The sequence below is a fragment of the Emys orbicularis genome, chromosome 15, assembly GCF_028017835.1.
Source record: "Emys orbicularis isolate rEmyOrb1 chromosome 15, rEmyOrb1.hap1, whole genome shotgun sequence".
Lineage (NCBI taxonomy): Eukaryota > Metazoa > Chordata > Testudines > Emydidae > Emys > Emys orbicularis.
This window is the reverse complement of record NC_088697.1, coordinates 2,062,287-2,081,303: the sequence shown is the minus strand read 5'-3', so window position 1 is coordinate 2,081,303 and position 19,017 is coordinate 2,062,287. Positions and strand designations below refer to the sequence as shown.

Here is a 19,017-nt window from a genome sequence, read left to right as displayed (position 1 = left end):
GCACCATAAATGATCGAGGGTTTAGAAAACTTGATCTTTGCTGAGGTTGAAAAAAACTGGGCATGTTTAAGCCTTGAGAAAAGACAACTGGAAAGGCGGGGGAGGAGGGGTGAATAACTGATAAGAGTCTTCAAATATGTTCTACAGAGGACGGGGACCAATTGTTTTCCATGTCTACTGAAGATAGGACAAGAAGCAATGGACTTAATCTGCAGCAAGGGAGGTTTAGGTTAGATACAAGGAAAACTAACTCTAAGGGCAGTCAAATGTCAAATGAGGCAAATCAAACAAGACCATCTAGCTCTTATCTAGCGCTTTTCATCACTAGATGTCAAAGGGCTTTACAGGGGAGGTGTCCGTACCATGCCCCCCAATTTACAGATGGGGAACCTGAGGCATCGGGCAGTGAAATGACTTAACCAAGGTCACCCAGCAGGCCCGTGGCCTAGCCAGAAATAGGATTCGGGTCTCTTGAGGCCTAGTCGGGGCCGGATTTTGGTGGAATAAGCGACTGCTGACAGGTCGCTATTACTTAAACCGAAAGGGGACTTGGGCAGTGAAGTACAGGAGGGGGAAATAACCTTTGAAATCTTAACAACTCTCACTCGCAAGAGTCCAGAGATCCTTCACCTTAAATGCGAATGGAAGTCGGTCAGGAATCAGAGACCCCCTACTCGTGAAAGGGAGGGAAGGCAGAAGCAGCAAGGCTAACAAAAGCAGGCAAGTCATCTGAAAAAAAGCCTTCCTTCCCCCCTTTCTAAGCAGACAATTAGCCCATGAAGAATTTTTTACACCTTTGATCTGCAGACCCGCTGATGCCAGACACCGGTTGGTGTTCGACTGTTTCCCGGGGGGCAAGACAGGTCTAAAATTAGCCCTGTGGCAAAGCGGAGACAATACCACACACCCCTTTGGCCCAGATCAGGTTACTACAGTCCTGCAACAGCCCATTGGCTCTCGTTTTTTCCGAACGTCTGGTACTATTTACAGATATCCAATTCTCATCTTTGCTTCGCTGTTTCCTAAGGACAGCACCGATCCTCAAATTCCTACAACCAGGGACCCGCTCAAAGTGTTGCCAGATGTCAATATGAAAAAGTTATTTCCTTACCGAGACCATGGAGAACACGTGTCGGTGCTTAACATAACCCCAGTTTCAGAGAGGCAAGTTTGGCCCTTAAAAGCACCGTGGTTAATAAAAATCAAGAGCAGGTGCAGATTTTTGTAGCAACTCATGGCTGATGAGGAAGTACTAGAAGATGAGATAAAGCAGGCAAGTCTGCTCTGAAAAAAAAAATAAAAACCACCACAATTGAGTCTTAACTCCCGGGGACAATATATGATCAAAGATTAAAAACAGCTGGGTCGATCGTGCTTTGAAATTTGTGGAGGGTTCAATGCAAAATCTACCTTTTTTACACCATAAGACAGCGTAAGAAAGCACCTAAAAGTTACTCCTTTTGCACAAGACACACCTAGAAGCAAAGAGCGGATTGCGTATCATCGTGGCTTTCCGACCTTTTTTCATCTGTCGACCCCTACAAAATGTCAAACGGAGGGTGCGGAACTCTTTGGATATCTTAGACAGTCTGCAGACTCCCAGGGATATTATTGCAGCAGCACTTACTAAGATCAGGGCTTCGTTGTGCTAGGAGCTGTACATACATGCAATGCAGGAAAAAACAGTCCTGCCCCAAAGACCACCTCATCCAAAGTGGCAAGGCAAACAAAGGGTGGGAGAAAAGGCTGCTCATCCCAAATGAGGCACAGACACGGAATGACTTGCCCAGAGAGAAAGCTGGGTAGGTGACGTGAGAGAAGATAGGGGTTTCTACAACAGGTCAATCCTTGCGTTCTTCCAATATAGGAAAGAAACATCCCAAGAGCTAAAATGACTGACCTCTTGTTCTAATTTAACGGAAAGCTTACATCCAAATATCTGGGGCTGCAAAAGAAACATGGCAAACATTTGTTAAAGCTCAAGCAAATTTCAACACAAACTCGATTTAAAGCTTCTACACAACAGCAAAATGCTAACCTAGGAGAATCTGTTAACGGAAGAGATGAGGATCAACCATGAAATTGACCAACCTGGCTTTGCCACCCTGAATGAAAGACAAGCCCCTCTCCAAGTTACTCAGTTATGAAATGTGACCTGCAGCGTTATCCAGACTAGGGACAATCTGTCTTTTCTTCGCAACTGTTCGGACATGAAATCGACTGAGATTCGCAATCAAAGTGACATAGGGCTTGGGCCAAAATGATGGGTGATTTCAGGCACTTCAATTCTTGATGTCCCCCCGATTTTCATAGGATGGACACTCATTCTTCTCAAAAGAATGTTGAAAAAAGCTGGAAAGGGTACAGAGAAGAGTTACAAAAATGATCAGAGGACTGGAAAATATGCCTTATACTGAGAAATTTAAAGACCTCAGGCTATTTAACTTATCAAAAAGATCAAGAGACGACATGATTACATTGTATAAGTGCCTTCAAAGGGAGAAAATATTGGGTACTAAAAGACTCATTTAGCGGACTAATCTTATTCTATTCCTACCCTATATTAAAAGCTGTGAAGTGGTCAAGTACTGTGGGAATAAGGTCATAACTATAAAGGGAAGGGTAACAGCTCTCCTGTGTACAGTACTAAAATCCCTCCTGGCCAGAGACTCCAAAATCCTTTTACCTGTAAAGGGTTAAGAAGCTCGGGTAACCTGGCTGACACCTGACCCAAAGGACCAATAGGGACAAGATACTTTCAAATTTTTTGGGGGAGGGAAAGGCTTGTGTGTGTGCTCTTTGTTTTAAGGGGTTGTTCGCTCTTGGGACTGAGAGGGACCAGACATCAACCCAGGTTCTCCCCATCTTTCTAAACAAGTCTCTCATATTTCAAACTTGTAAGTAAAAAAGCCAGGCAAGGCGTCTTAGTTTTACTTTGTTTTCTCAACTTGTAAATGTACCTTTTACTAGAGTGTTTATCTTTGTTTGCTGTACTTTGAACCTAAGACAGAGGGGGGTCCTCTGAGCTCTTTAAGTTTGATTACCCTGTAAAGTTATTTTCCATACTGATTTTACAGAGATGATTTTTACCTTTTTCTTTAATTAAAAGCCTTCTTTTTAAGAACCTGATTGATTTCTCCTTGTTTTAAGATCCAAGGGGGTTTGGATCTGTATTCACCAGGAGTTGGTGAAAGGAAGGAGGGGGGAAGGGTCAAATTCTCCTTGTTTTAAGATCCAAGGGGGGTTGGATCTGTATTCACCAGGGAATTGGTGAGAGGTTTCTAAAAGCTTCCCAGGGTAGGGAATGGTGGCAGAGGACCAGAACTAAGCTGGTAGTTAAGCTTAGAAGTCCTCATGCAGGCCCCTACATTTGTACCCTAAAGTTCAAAGTGGGGATACAGCCTTGACATGGTGGCACAGCGCTGGAGATCGTTTTAAACCCAAAAGCCAGTAAGATTTTTTTTCCTTCTAGCTGCTTAGAAAGCAGAGCTGAAGGTAGATGCATATCTTATCTCTCCTTGGCTGAAGGCAGAGGTGTTAAGTTTTTTTAACAAGGGGCTTTGTTAAGAGAAGGGTTCAAAGTGAGCAAACTTTGACTGGTAAAGGCAATTTACAAGCTGAATTGTTTTTTTTTTTTCTTTTTACATCCTCGTGAATAGCTAGTTAGAAAGTCTCTGTTAACTCAGCAGCAGCCAGAGCTGAGTGCATCCCAGTTTCAGTCAACTGCAGAGGAGTGTGACCCAGCACAAGAAAACAGGAAAATGACTACCAAAGAAGAAAAAGCTAAAGAGGAGGCCCACAAAAGAGCTATGGAGCTGAAAGAAAAAGAGATGGAGCTGGAAAAAAAAAGAGATGGAGCTGAAAGAAAAAGAGATGGAGCTGAAAGAAAAAGAGATGGAGGACAGAGAAAAAGAAAGGAAGCATGAACTGGAAGTAGCAAAGGCTAAGCCGGATACAACAGCCCATCCCAACAACCCCTCTCCAGGTACCACTTCCCATCCCAGAAAATTCCCCACCTACAAGGCAGGTGATGATACTGAGGCCTTCTTAGAAAATTTTGAAAGGGCCTGCCTTGGATACGACATCCCTCCAACCCAGTACATGGTAGAGCTGAGGCCGCAGCTCAGTGGACCCTTAGCAGAGGTGGCGGCTGAAATGCCTAAGGAACACATGAACAGTTATGAACTTTTTAAAAACAAGGCCAGACTCAGAATGGGGCTAACACCCGAGCATGCCCGTCGGCGGTTCAGAGCCCTAAGGTGGAAACCAGACGTGTCATTTACCCGACATGCCTACCACATTGACAAAAATTGTGATGCCTGGATATCAGGAGCAAATGTTAAATCTCTGGAAGATTTGCTTTCCCTAGTAAAAATGGAGCAGTTTTTAGAGGGTGTTCCTTAGGAAATAGAAAGGTATATCCTAGATAGGAAGCTCAAAACTGTAACCGAGGCGGGGGAGATTGGAGCCAAATTGGTGGAGGTGGCAGAAAAGAAAAAAGCTAGTAGCAGTTGGAGCGAATATCAGAAGGGGCAACCCGAAACAAAACCTTATCACCGGGGACAACCCAAGGCCCCACCCACATCCCAAGGGAAACCCCAGACACCTTCTCACCCCACCACACCAGTCTCCATCAACCAACATCGCCCCGGTGATACCTTAGCAGGGCGATGTTTTAAATGTAATGAACTGGGGCATATAAAGGCTCACTGCCCCAAGAACCCCAACCGATTACAGTTCATTACACCCCAATCACACCAAAGATCCCCAGACCCAGACGCCTCTCTCATACCCTCGGAGCGAAGGGAAACCTTGAGAGTGGGCGGAAAGAAGGTTATCGCTTGGAGGGACACTGGGGCACAAGTGTCAACTATCCACCAATCCCTAGTGGACCCCAAACTCATCAACCCGGAGGCTACAGTGACAATTCAACCCTTCGTGTCACAGTCTGTAACCTTGCCTACAGCCAAGTTGCATGTCCAGTACAAGGGCTGGTCAGGAATGTGGACTTTTGCAGTCTATGACAATTATCCCATCCCCATGCTGCTGGGGGAAGACTTGGCCAACCATGTGAAGCTAGCCAAGAGGGTGGGAATAGTCACCCGCAGCCAGGCTAAGCAAGCTTCCACCCCCATCCCTGTTCCTGAGCCGTCCACCAGGACCCCGTCTGTGTTACCAGAGACCCAAACAAAGGTGGTGGAACCGGATCCCCTGCCAACGACTGCAACAGCCGTAGTGGATCCAATCCCAGAGACCCAGCCAAAGCCAGTCCCAGAACCGGAACTGGCAACGCAACCAGCACCAGAACCATTGCCAGCACTGAGTCCAGCGCTTGCAAACCCGTCTACAGCTCCAATGCCAGAGGGCACCAGCGAGCCTAAACTGGCGGAAGCAGCAGATAACCCTACCCAAGAGGCTCAGCCAGAGCCTGAAATACCACATAGTGCACCAGCGGACAGCGGTTCACAGTCAATGGAAACAGCCCCAGCACCTGCATCGCTTCCAGAGGGACCAAGCCCCAGTCCACAGTCCAAGGAGGAACTGATGTCTCCAGCATCAAGGGAACAGTTCCAGGCCGAGCAGGAAGCAGATGACAGCCTTCAGAAAGCTTGGGTGGCGGCACGGAGCACCCCACCGCCTCTCAGCTCTTCTAACCGATCCCGGTTTGTTGTAGAACAAGGACCTTTATACAAGGAGACTCTTTCTGGTGGGCACCAGGAAGACTGGCATCCTCAAAGACAGTTGGTGGTTCCCACTAAGTATCGGGTAAAGCTCTTGAGCTTAGCCCATGATCATCCCAGTGGCCATTCTGGGGTGAACAGAACCAAAGACCGGTTGGGGAAGTCCTTCCACTGGGAGGGAATGGGCAAGGACGTTGCTAATTATGTCCGGTCTTGTGAGGTGTGCCAACGAGTGGGAAAGCCCCAAGACCAAGTTAAAGCCCCTCTCCAGCCACTACCCATAATTGAGGTCCCATTTCAGCGAGTAGCTGTGGATATTCTGGGTCCTTTCCCAAAGAAGACACCCAGAGGAAAGCAGTACGTACTGACTTTCATGGATTTTGCTACCCGATGGCCGGAAGCTGTACCCTTAAGCAACACCAGGGCTAAAAGTGTGTGCCAGGCATTAGCAGACATTTTTGCCAGGGTAGGGTGGCCCTCCGACATCCTTACAGATTCGGGAACTAATTTCCTGGCAGGGACCATGAAAAACCTGTGGGAAGCTCATGGGGTGAATCACTTGGTTGCCACCCCTCATCACCATCAAACCAATGGTCTGGTGGAGAGGTTTAATGGAACTTTGGGGGCCATGATACGTAAATTCGTAAATGAACACTCCAATGATTGGGACCTAGTGTTGCAGCAGTTGCTTTTTGCCTACAGGGCTGTACCACATCCCAGTTTAGGGTTTTCACCATTTGAACTTGTGTATGGTCGTGAGGTTAAGGGGCCATTACAGTTGGTGAAGCAGCAATGGGAGGGGTTTACGCCTTCTCCAGGAACTAACATTCTAGACTTTGTAAGCAACCTACAAAGCACCCTCCGACACTCTTTAGCCCTTGCTAAAGAAAACCTAAAGGATGCTCAGGAAGAGCAAAAGGCCTGGTATGATAAACATTCCAGAGAACGGTCCTTCAAAGTAGGAGACCAAGTCATGGTCTTAAAGGCGCTCCAGGCCCATAAAATGGAAGCGTCGTGGGAAGGACCATTCACGGTCCAGGAGCGCCTAGGAGCTGTTAACTCTCTCATAGCCTCCCCCACCTCCAACATAAAGCCTAAGGTATACCATGTTAATTCTCTTAAGCCCTTTTATTCCAGAGAATTAAACGTTTGCCAGTTTACAGCCCAGGAAACAGATGACGCGGAGTGGCCTGCAGGTGTCTACTACGAAGGAAAAAGGAATGGTGGCGTGGAAGAGGTGAACCTCTCCACGACCCTTGGACGTCTGCAGCGACAGCAGATCAAGGAGCTGTGCACAAGCTTTGCAGCGATTTTCTCAGCCACTCCAGGACGGACCGAACGGGCATACCACTCCATTGACACAGGTAATGCTCACCCAATTAGAACCCCACCCTACCGGGAGTCACCTCATACCCAAACTGCTATACAAAGGGAGATCCAGGACATGCTACAGATGGGTATAATCCGCCCCTCTAATAGTGCCTGGGCATCTCCAGTGGTTCTAGTTCCCAAACCAGATGGGGAAATACGCTTTTGCGTGGACTACCGTAAGCTAAATGCTGTAACTCGTCCTGACAACTATCCAATGCCACGCACAGATGAGCTATTGGAGAAATTGGGACATGCCCAATTCATCTCTACTTTAGACTTAACCAAGGGGTACTGGCAAGTACCACTAGATGAACCCGCTAAGGAAAGGTCCGCCTTCGTCACCCAGGCAGGGGTGTATGAATTCAATGTACTCCCTTTCGGGTTGCGAAATGCACCCGCCACCTTCCAAAGACTTGTAGATGGTCTCTTAGCGGGATTGGGAGAATCTGCAGTTGCCTACCTCGATGATGTGGCCATTTTTTCTGATTCATGGACAGAACACCTGGAGCACTTGGAAAAAGTCTTCGAGCGCATCCGGCAGGCAGGACTAACTGTTAAGGCTAAAAAGTGTCAAATAGGCCAAAACAGAGTGACGTACCTGGGGCACCAGGTGGGTCAAGGAACTATAAATCCCCTACAGGCCAAAGTGGATGCTATCCAAAAGTGGCCGGTTCCAAAGTCAAAGAAACAGGTCCAATCCTTCTTAGGCTTGGCTGGATATTATAGGCGATTTGTACCACACTACAGCCAAATCGCCGCCCCGCTGACAGACCAGAAACAGCCAAATGCAGTTCAGTGGACTGATAAGTGTCAAAAGGCCTTTAACCAGCTTAAGGCAACACTCATGTCTGACCCTGTGCTAAGGGCCCCAGACTTTGACAAACCGTTCCTAGTAACCACAGATGCTTCCGAGTGAGGCGTGGGAGCAGTTTTAATGCAGGAAGGACCGGATCAAGAATTCCATCCTGTCGTGTTTCTCAGCAAGAAACTGTCTGAGAGGGAAAGCCACTGGTCAATCAGCGAAAAGGAATGCTACGCCATTGTGTACGCGCTGGAAAAGCTACGCCCATATGTTTGGGGACGGCGTTTCCAACTACAAACAGACCATGCTGCGCTACAGTGGCTTCATACCGCCAAGGGAAATAACAAAAAACTTCTTCGGTGGAGTTTAGCTCTCCAAGATTTTGATTTTGAAATACAACACATTTTGGGAGCTTCTAACAAAGTGGCTGATGCACTCTCCCGGGAAAGTTTCCCAGAGTTAACTGGTTAACAATTGTTCTTGAAATAAAACTGTGACGAACTGGGACTGTTCTTACTGTGATCTGTAAGTGCTGACAGGGGAGTGTGGCTAGGATGGTCTCCATTGGGGGATGGGAGAATGACTGAAGGGAAATACCTGAGCCTGTAACATGAGAACCCAGGAGGGGGCTGGGGCGAGGTGACACCTTTGCCCGGGAAACTGAACAAAGGCTGAGGGAGGGGTCGCTGAAGGCAGACTCGGGGAAGCTGGCTGGTGAGGTGGCTGGAGGCAGGGAGGGCTCTGACCTCTGGAGGGGGGCTGGGATGCCCGAGGACCCCAAGATGGACCTAACTGAGGGGTATCCTGTTGTCTGTGCCTGCACGACCTGTCTCGGACTGTATTCCCGTCGTCTAAATAAACCTTCTGCTTTACTGGCTGGCTGAGAGTCATGGTGAATCGCAGGAAGCCGGGGGTGCAGGGCCCTGAGTCCCCCCTTACTCCGTGACAACTGGTGGCAGCGGTGGGATCTACTGCACCCCGTGGACGGCGCTTCCTGCAGTAAGTGACTGGGGAGCAGTAAAACGAAGGGGGATTGACGGGGACCAGGCGTGCTGAGGAGTCAGAGAGAGAGACGGTTATCATCCCTGGGAGTGTGTGACCAGCGAGAAGGACTTTTGCAGTAACAGGGTCCCCCGGGGGATCGCAGCGAGTGGTCCCAGGGGCGGTGGAGTCTGCAGCTCGACCCTGGCAGAGAGGTGGTGACCTCGAGAAGGGCTGGCACACTAGGGGTCTCCCTGGAAACGGTGGGGAGCGGTGAGCACACAGGCCTGTGAGTGGCCAGCAGGAAGATGTATGCCAAGCGGCTTAAGAGCGACCTGGTGGAGCTGTGCAAGCAGAGGGGGGTGTGCACTGGGAAGCTCACCAAAGAACAGCTCATTGCCCAGCTGGAGAAGGGAGATCGCTCGAATGAACCGATCCCTGTCTCTGAGGGAAGCAGCCTGGCAGATGCAGCGCAGGCCCCAGTGTCTGTCCCAGCTGGGAGTGGTCAGCCGGCTGCTGAGGGCTTCCCAAGACCCCTCCTTCCTATGCCTAGGGGAAGGGTGGGGAGGAGCCCAGCAAATACCGAGGGTGCTGTGACCCCCCCGGCCAGCAGGGGATCCTCCCGGCAACGCTCGCCGGCCAGCAGGGGATCCTCCCGGCCACGCGCAGCATCCGTGGAGCGGAATGGGCTGGAATGGGAGATAAAGCTAAAACTGAGAGAGCTGGAGGATCGTGAACACCAGAGACAGCATGAACGGGAGGAGAATGAGAGACAAAGGCAGCATGAAGAGAGAGAGAGGCTGAGGCATCATGAACTGGAACTGGCGAGGCTGAAGGGCCGCGAGCCCCCGGCTGCGGTGAGTGAGGGGGGACCCAGGACTGCACGAAGCTTTAATAAGTGCATCATGGCCCCACGTAAGGAGGGGGAGGACATGGATGACTTCCTGGATGCCTTTGAGACGGCCTGCGAGCTGCACCAGGTTGATCCTGCAGACAAACTCCGGGCTCTCACCCCCTTACTGGACCCCAAAGCCTTGGCCTTGTACCGCCAACTAGAAGAGGCGGAAAAAGGGGACTATGAACTATTCAAAAAGGCCCTGCTACGTGAGTTTGGGCTGACTTCTGAGATGTACCGGGAAAGGTTCCGGAGTCAGGATAAAACCCCGGAGATCTCATATCTGCAACTAGCCGTCCGCATGGAAGGATACGCCAGCAAGTGGGCTGCTGGGGCCCAGGACAAAGGAGGACCTGGTTAAACTGCTGGTACTGGAGCAACTGTATGAGCGGTGCCCATCCAACCTGAGGCTGTGGTTGGTGGACAAAAAGCCAGAGAACCCGCGACATGCAGGCCGGCTGGCCGATGAGTTTGTAAAGAGCCGGTCAGGGGCTGGCAGGGAGGAGTCCCAAAGGAACAGTCCCACCTCAACGCAGAGCGAGAGTCACCATGGGCCATCCCAGCGGGAAAATGCGGAGAAACCCCACCAAAGGGGAAGATCCAGCGTCAGGTCCATCCAACCCACTCGAGGGGACCCCTGGGACATGGTCTGCTATCACTGTGACCAAAGAGGTCACATACGGGCCCAGTGCCCCAGGCTCAGGGACAGACTGAGCAGACCAAACCCACAGAGGGTTGACTGGGTAGAGACCCAGCCGGGCGAGAGGCAGCACTCCCAGGGAAGGGGGGCTGGCAGAGTACCACCTGCTAAGGAGGGAGGAGAGCTCCAGGCCTGCTCCTCTGCGGGGCGGGATGCTCCAGACTCAGGGTTTTTGGTTTATACGGTGGGCGCGGGGCGGTCCCTCCGGAAAGAGTACCTCGTTCCCCTGGAGGTGGATGGGAGGAAGGTCGAGGGATACTGGGATACGGGCGCAGAGGTGACGCTGGCCCGGCCCGAGGTGGTGCCCCCAGATCAGGTGGTGCCCAACACCTACCTGACCCTGACGGGGGTGGGCGGGACACCAGTCAAAGTGCCCGTGGCGAGGGTACACCTGAAGTGGGGGGCCAAGGAGGGCCCCAAGGATGTGGGGGTGCACCCGTATTTGCCCACTGAGGTGTTGATGGGGGGGGACCTGGAGGACTGGTCAAGCAACCCACCAAGTGCACTGGTTGTGACCCGCAGTGCGAGGGGCACTGCGCCCTGGCCTTGGGGAGGGTGCCTTGCCCGAGGCGCAGGACCCTAACCTGGTGGGGAGGGAACGCCCAGGGACACGGCTCAGGGAGGCTGCGGCCTCAGACCCAGCCGGCAAGAGAGAGCAGGTGGCCATCCCTGTCCCAGCTGCTGAGTTCCAGGCCGAGGTGCAGAAAGACCCCTCCTTACGGAAGATAAGGGACCTGGCCGACCTCGGTGCGGTACAGGCCATGGGGAGAGGTGGCCGGAAAAGGTTCCTGTGGGAGAAGGGGTTCCTGTACCGAGAATGGGCTCCCCCAGGGAAAATGGAGTCAGGGGGGTTCAGGAGGCAGCTGGTGGTACCCCAGAAGTATCGCCGCCAGCTGCTGTACCGGGCCCATGACACCCCCCTCTCAGGGCACCAGGGAACCTGGCGTACCCAGCAGAGGCTGCTACGGAGCTTTTACTGGCCTGGGGTCTTTGTTACTGTCCGGCAGTACTGCCGATCCTGTGACCCCTGTCAGAGGGGAAGGAAGGCCCGGGACAAGGGGAAAACGGCTTTAGGACCCTTGCCCAGCATAGAGGAGCCTTTCCAGAGGGTGGCCAAGGTTAAAAGGGGGGCTCTGAACCAAGAGAGCCCGAAGCACAGACCTCCAGACTGGAACGCTGGGAGAAGACCGCAGCCCAGTTGGAACCCCAGGGGTATTGGGGTGGAAAAAGGGCACAGGCCGCATAACCCTTCCCCCATGCGAACTGCAAATGCCCTCGAGCACCCCCGACCTAAGGGGGGGAGTGAAACTGGAGGGGCCTGGTGTAATTCTCACCCAGGAATGGGAGGGATGCTGGGGCATCCATGGGAACGGGGGTAGGTTCGAACTTCCCCGGGTCACTGGCTAAAGTGACCCCGCTCAGTTCGGTCTCGAAGGGGGGAGATGTGACGAACTGGGACTGTTCTTACTGTGATCTGTAAGTGCTGACAGGGGAGTGTGGCTAGGATGTCTCCATTGGGGGATGGGAGAATGACTGAAGGGAAATACCTGAGCCTGTAACATGAGAACCCAGGAGGGGGCTGGGGCGAGGTGACACCTTTGCCCGGGAAACTGAACAAAGGCTGAGGGAGGGGTCGCTGAAGGCAGACTCGGGGAAGCTGGTGGCTGGAGGCAGGGAGGGCTCTGACCTCTGGAGGGGGGCTGGGACGCCCGAGGACCCCAAGATGGACCTAACTGAGGGGTATCCTGTTGTCTGTGCCTGCACGACCTGTCTCGGACTGTATTCCCGTCGTCTAAATAAACCTTCTGCTTTACTGGCTGGCTGAGAGTCATGGTGAATCGCAGGAAGCCGGGGGTGCAGGGCCCCGAGTCCCCCCTTACTCCGTGACAAAAACATATTGTTAGTTTTTATATAATCAGTAGTATGTCTAAAGGTACATGTGTCTTATTAAATCGGTTTTCTCCTAGAGCTCCAGAAAGAAATCACAGCCAGTGTGGAACCGGACGTCCAACACTATCTGTGATTTGGGGGGCGTGTCATAACTATAAAGGGAAGGGTAACAGCTCTCCTGTGTACAGTACTAAAATCCCTCCTGGCCAGAGACTCCAAAATCCTTTTACCTGTAAAGGGTTAAGAAGCTCGGGTAACCTGGCTGACACCTGACCCAAAGGACCAATAAGGGGACAAGATACTTTCAAATCTTGGGGTGGGGGAAAAGGCTTTTGTGTGTGCTCTTTGTTTTAAGGGGTTGTTCGCTCTTGGGACTGAGAGGGACCAGACATCAACCCAGGTTCTCCCCATCTTTCTAAACAAGTCTCTCATATTTCAAACTTGTAAGTAAAAAAGCCAGGCAAGGCGTCTTAGTTTTACTTTGTTTTCTCAACTTGTAAATGTACCTTTTACTAGAGTGTTTATCTTTGTTTGCTGTACTTTGAACCTAAGACAGAGGGGGGTCCTCTGAGCTCTTTAAGTTTGATTACCCTGTAAAGTTATTTTCCATACTGATTTTACAGAGATGATTTTTACCTTTTTCTTTAATTAAAAGCCTTCTTTTTAAGAACCTGATTGATTTCTCCTTGTTTTAAGATCCAAGGGGGTTTGGATCTGTATTCACCAGGAGTTGGTGAAAGGAAGGAGGGGGGAAGGGTCAAATTCTCCTTGTTTTAAGATCCAAGGGGGTTTGGATCTGTATTCACCAGGGAATTGGTGAGAGGTTTCTAAAAGCTTCCCAGGGTAGGGAATGGTGGCAGCGGACCAGAACTAAGCTGGTAGTTAAGCTTAGAAGTCCTCATGCAGGCCCCTACATTTGTACCCTAAAGTTCAAAGTGGGGATACAGCCTTGACAGGGCCATAATAATAAAATATGTAAAATAGATTGTAAATTCATTGTGACGTTTGTACAGCAGTTAACGCAATCTAGGTCTGTCACTAGGAGCCAAAAATCAAGATGTTTTACAAAATATTTTGCTTCAAGCTGCTAACCTCAACATTTTTTTTTTAAAATGTTTTAATTTTGGAGCAAAAAGGAAAGGAAATATTGACGGGTAGAGTCAATTGCACCCGATATTCTCCCAGCGTTACGCTTTCTAAAGCATTCATTGCTTCAAAATCTAAATACGGGAAAGAGCAACAGGTTTCATAATCCAATTCCCTATGACCTGTTCGAAAGGGGCTGCGGCTTTAGACAACCTTTTGTTTCTAACCCTATTGAACTTCCTGATAGTCATTTTTTGGCAAATTTACTGTCAAGATGGGTCAAAAAGGAGTAAACACAATTTCACCTCACGTCCAAGCTGAGGAGTTTGGGGCTATGAACCGAGTTTGGGCTTATACCTAAAACACTGGACTGGCGAATAGAGCCCTGGAGACCTGGGGTCTATTCCTGGATCTGGGGCTGACGGGCTGGATGAGTTTAGGCAAGACACTTACCCTATCTGGGCCTCAGTTTCCCCATCTTTAAAATGGGGATGATGCTGACACCTCCTCTGTAAAGCGCTTTGACCGATGAAAAGCCTGATATATTAAAACATGAATACTAGTCTGAGACTCAGCTCCCCATGTGTACAGCAGGGAAAATAACCACCCCTCTAGTTAGTCTATTGGGATTGCGAGCTCTTCAGGGCAGAAATGGTCTTGTATGTGAACGTACAGCACCTAGCATCATGGGGTCCCAATCTTGGTTTAATAACCCTAAGTCACATTATGCCATGTCCGCAATCTCAGTGGAACGAGATCAGACAGGGATAACCACTCTGGCTTTGGGACGAGAGACCGGACAGGTTATTACAGCCAATGAGAGCATGAAGGGAACACACATGACAGCATTGGGACTCTGTGCCAGCTGTCACCAGGACAGTCTCATGGTTCGGGAAGATTGGGCTAGAGACCAGCTGTGCTAGGCACACACATAGTAAGAGACAGTGCGTGCTCTGAACAGACAAGACAAAGGAAGAAACAGCCCCATTTTACAGATGCCCAGAGATTAAAGCGATATGCTCAAGCTCCTGCAGAAAGTGTGTGGCACAAGGAGGAACTGAAACCGGCTCTCCGGAGTCCCAGCTTTTACCACAAGACCATCTTCACCAGCTAAATTATCAAGCACTTCAATGAGGAGACCAGATTTTCAGATGGCACGAGAGGGTCTCCTGTCACTGCTCTGCCACGGAGGTGCCGTAAGTGCAAAATTGTAGGGTTACGCCTGCCTGGCTAATTGGGCAATCTGACTCAACAACCCTAAGTACTCTGTAACGAAACTCATATCATCAGCGTATTTAAACACGCCACTGAGAGGAGCTTGCAGGAAACAAGACTGTCCAATAATACTACCTGGATCCGTAGCCTGTTAGAAGGCAGCATGAATGGGGAACAGTCGAAGCCGGTCATAAACTTAAATAATTCCTGTGGTCCATTAAGGCATGGGAAGCCAAAAGGATGCAAGAATTCAGTGCTGCAAAGTACATCGAAATCAATCCTCATGCTTTGCCCTACAATCAGTGTATGTTTGCAAAAGGGCTCTGAACCTGGGTGCTGCTGCAAGAGAAAGGAATCGGGAAATCAGGGTTAGAGACCCGCTGCGCGACCACAGGCAAGTCACCAAATCTGAGCCTCGGTTTCCCCAGCTGGGAGATGGGAATCACAATCCTTCCTGTCTTGTTGGTTTCAGTTGCGAGCAGGGACTCTCTCTGTTTGGTCAGCCCATAGCATAAGGGGATCCGACAGTCCGGAGCTGTGATGCCAGGCCCTCTGTGGGAACAGCAGATTTCGGTACAAATCTAACTAATACCTCAAATCAGAAAGGTGCCTACCTAACAATGGCTCTTCTCACATGCACCCCTGGGCTCTACCTCTGAGAAACAAGGCCCTGATTCTCAAAGGGATTTAGCCTCCCAACGTTCCCGGGCCCGTTGGAGGATCTGGACTTAAGTTAGTGACATTAACCCATCAGGCACCAGCGTTCGATGCAGACACAGGAATACCCATCTAGGTTCCAGCTGCAACGTTTTGATTGTTTACACAGGGTCATAAATTTACGCCACCCTCCTCCGCAAGATGAGATGGCACTGCGAGAGCACGCTCCTCCGAGTTCCCAGGTGAAGAACGACATCTGAGCGTTGCCTTTGGTTTAGGAGCCCAGAGAGAGATTTTTTTGGAGAATAACCAAGCTTTATGGGCTTCGATATTCTCAGCCTTCAAACATTAAAATAACGCGGCTTGCCAAAGTCTTATCCCACTTTGTTCTGGGGCGGTAAAGGAAAGCCATTCCTGAATAAAATCGACTTCCTTAAGGCAACAGGTATATTGCAGCCACAAAGCGCAAATTACACAGGAGGTCAGACAAGATCATCACAATGGCTCGTAGCCTCAGAAGCTAGGAAATGTACTTCGACCGCCCACCACAACCTGGTCCAAAAGCTACACTTGAGAGGTAGCAAGGGCTAGCAGAAAGTGGACTCAGAGGCTATTCCCAGCCCTGACCACCCTGACGTGTGGTTTGGGCAAGTCCCGTCGCTTCTCTAAGGTGGGTTTCCCCCTATGCTAGGTCTGTTTAGAAAGGGATTGTGATTGCTATGACAGAGTGCTGGACAATGGGGCCCACCACTGATTTCAAGGCTCTCTAAGGTGGGTACGACCCCCATTTTATAGAGGGGGGGAAATCACGATATTTATCTCCCCACCAGGCAAGAGAACTCAAATCCTTGGTTTCCAGTCCACTTGCAAAAAATACAGACTGGGGCGCAACCTGACGTCATCAAGGGATCTCGCGTCAGAAATTAAGATGTAGCAACTGATTAGGCATTAGAAATTGGGGGGGGGGGGAGGTTTTGCTATTCAAGTGACGTTGGGTCCCCGTACAAGACACATCCACCTGCCAGTGGCGCTCTGGCAGCAAGGAACTAGGAGCTGAAAGGAACACCTGGTTGATTCAGACAGCGTCCCACGCCTCCCACTTTTCCTTTCACACACAATAAAGGTCCGCTACAACCGGACTGCCCAGGGGTGGATTTTGAACCCTGCCGGATTGTTGGAAGGGAGCTCTGACCCCTGTGATGTCTGGGTTTAGGAGGCAGGGCTGAGCTTTTGAGACACATCTGAGAAGGAGCAAAGGGGAGTTGTCTTGGGGAAAATGAAAGGGAAAGTGGGGAGGGAAAAGGACAGCCCGATGGAAGAGCCACAGTGCAAACGCAAACCTTCTAGGGGTGCAGAGGGAAAGGAGGAAAGAAGGGGGGCCCCTATGTGGAGCTTAGAGATAAGGGGGACATAGGCACAGTGCACCACAGGCTAAATTGGGATTCCCCACCCCCACAGTGACACTGCATTCTCAGACCCCCACCATTCTCAGACCCCCAACAATCCAGGTTTTGATCGCCCCACTCACAGTCAGGGGCCCCCAAAAGGATCGGGGAAACAGGGTCGCTATCCTAAGGATGCCTACCCAGCTCAGTGACCCTCCATCCCATATTAGGGGGCCTCCGATCCCCAGTGACCCTGTAACCGACTGCAGGGGATCCCTAGGAGAGGAAATCCTCATTGCTAATGGGGGGGGGCTTCCATCCCCCCTCCCACAAGTCCCTACAGCTTTATGCAGAGTCCCAGACCCTTCAGTCACGCCCCAGGGGACACCAAACACCCAGCCTCTCCCCCCATAATCCTCCTCTCCCAACATCTTTCCTCCAATCCCCCCATACCTCATGTCCTCCCGTGAGCCCCCACATACCCCCTTCCCCCCCACGTCTTACCCCCAGCCCCTTGGCCCCCAGTTAGAGCCCTCCAGTCCACTCTGTGCCTCAAAACCTTCCTGGTTCCCTCACTTCCTCCTAAATAACCCCCAAACCACATAGCCCCGCTCCCCAGTTACTGCCCCATAATCCCACACGTCATACCCCAGATTACCTCCCCTCCCTCCCTCCTACAGACCCCCCCATAAGCCGCCCACATCATACCCCCATCATAAACCCACAGCCACGTAACCCCCTCCTCCAACTGCCCCCACCATAACCCCATTACCTCCCCTCATACCCCGCCTCGTGCCCCACTGTACACCTTTCCAGTGCTTGAGCCCGTCTCCTCACCACAGCCCCCCATCATACCACCCACTTGCCCTCAACTTACGCCCTTTCCCAATGCCTCCCCAGACCCCATTACCTCCCCAGCCCATCACCACCCACCAGACCCCCACTACCTCCCACCCATACATCTCCCCTCCCTTGCTCCTACCCTCCCGCACCCAACCCTCTCTGCCTCCCCTCCCTCCCCCCACCATGCCCCCATTACCCCCTTCCCCCACCCTATACCCCCTTTGTGCCCAACCCCTGCCAGACCCCCCCACACCAGACATCCATCCTCACACCCCTCCCTCGCCCACAGACCTCCTCCCCTTCCCCCAGTTACCTCCCTTGCCCCCACCCAGCCCCCTCTGCCTCACCCCATCACCTCCCCTTCCTTGCCCCCACTTTTACCTCCCCCCTTTGCCTACACCAACCCCCCATCCCATTATATGCTTCCCTCCGCACCCTATTACCTCCACAGCCCCCCACCTGACCCCCTCTGCCTCACCCCCAATTACCACGCTCTGACCCTCCCTCAGCCCATCATCCACCTTCCCCCACCCTGTCATACCCCCTCCCTACACCCCCCACTATTACCTCCCCTAACCCCCCCTCCATACTCCTCCCACTCATCCACCTTACCCAAGGCACCTGTATGACTTTCCTGCTCCCCACCCACCCAACCCCCCCTCCCTCACTCAATCATCTCTCTCCCCCCCTCAGCCCCCTCCGCCACCCCACCCTACCCCCTCAGTGGGACCTGCCCACTCCCTGCTCCCTCCCCCACTCTCCCCCAGCCCCCACCATGGGACCTCCCTGTTCCTCTCCCCACCACCCTCTCCCCCAGCCCCCCTGGACCCAAACCCCTCCCCCACCATGGGACCGCAACGCTCCCCTCCCCTCCCCCACCTCCTAAAGGGACCTCCACGGCCCCCTATAATGCCCCCTCCCCCCCATCCTACCCCGCACCCCCCAATGGGACCTCCCCACTCCTCTCTCCCCTCCCCCCCAGTGGGGGCCCCACTGCCCCCCATCGCACCCCCGGCCCCCAAACCCCTCCCCCCACCATGGGACCTCCACGGCCCCCCACCGCACAGTGGCCCCCCCCGCTCTGCCCCGGGGCGGCCCCGCCCCCTCACCTTGTAGAAGGCCCCGTTGGAGCCCCGCACCTCCACGGGCAGCCCCTCCATGGGCCCGGCCGCCGCCCCCCCCGGGAGGGGCCCAGGCCCCGCCGCGGGCCGGAGCCGCCCGGCCGCCGAGCAGCAGGAGCCGCCGCCGCCGCCGGGCCCGGCCTGAGCGGAGCCCCGCAGCGGGGGGGGGATGGGAGGCGCCCCGGGCCGCTCCGGCTCCGCCACCGTGAGGCAGGGACCGACCCGACCTGCCGCCGCCGCCGCCTCACACAGCAGCGCGCGCGACCGACCGAGCGAGCGAGCGAGCGGCCGCCCCCCCCCCCCCCGACGCGCACACACACAGCGCGCGCGCAGGCGGGGGGCAGGGGCGCGCCTCGTCAACCAATCAGCGGGAGCCCGCCCGGGGCCGCG

The 19,017-nt window shown here is 52.5% G+C and overlaps 1 protein-coding gene across 1 annotated transcript in view; it reads right to left on the bottom strand.

Moving 5' to 3' along the window:
- FXR2 (FMR1 autosomal homolog 2) overlaps positions 1-18,658 on the bottom strand; it is a 44,301-nt gene extending 25,643 nt beyond the window's left edge. Inside the window, exon 1 of the mRNA XM_065416935.1 lies at positions 18,616-18,658. The gene's annotated coding sequence lies outside the window, so the exon portion shown is untranslated. The remainder of the gene's footprint in view (positions 1-18,615) is intronic.
- Positions 18,659-19,017: the final 359 nt, after the last annotated feature.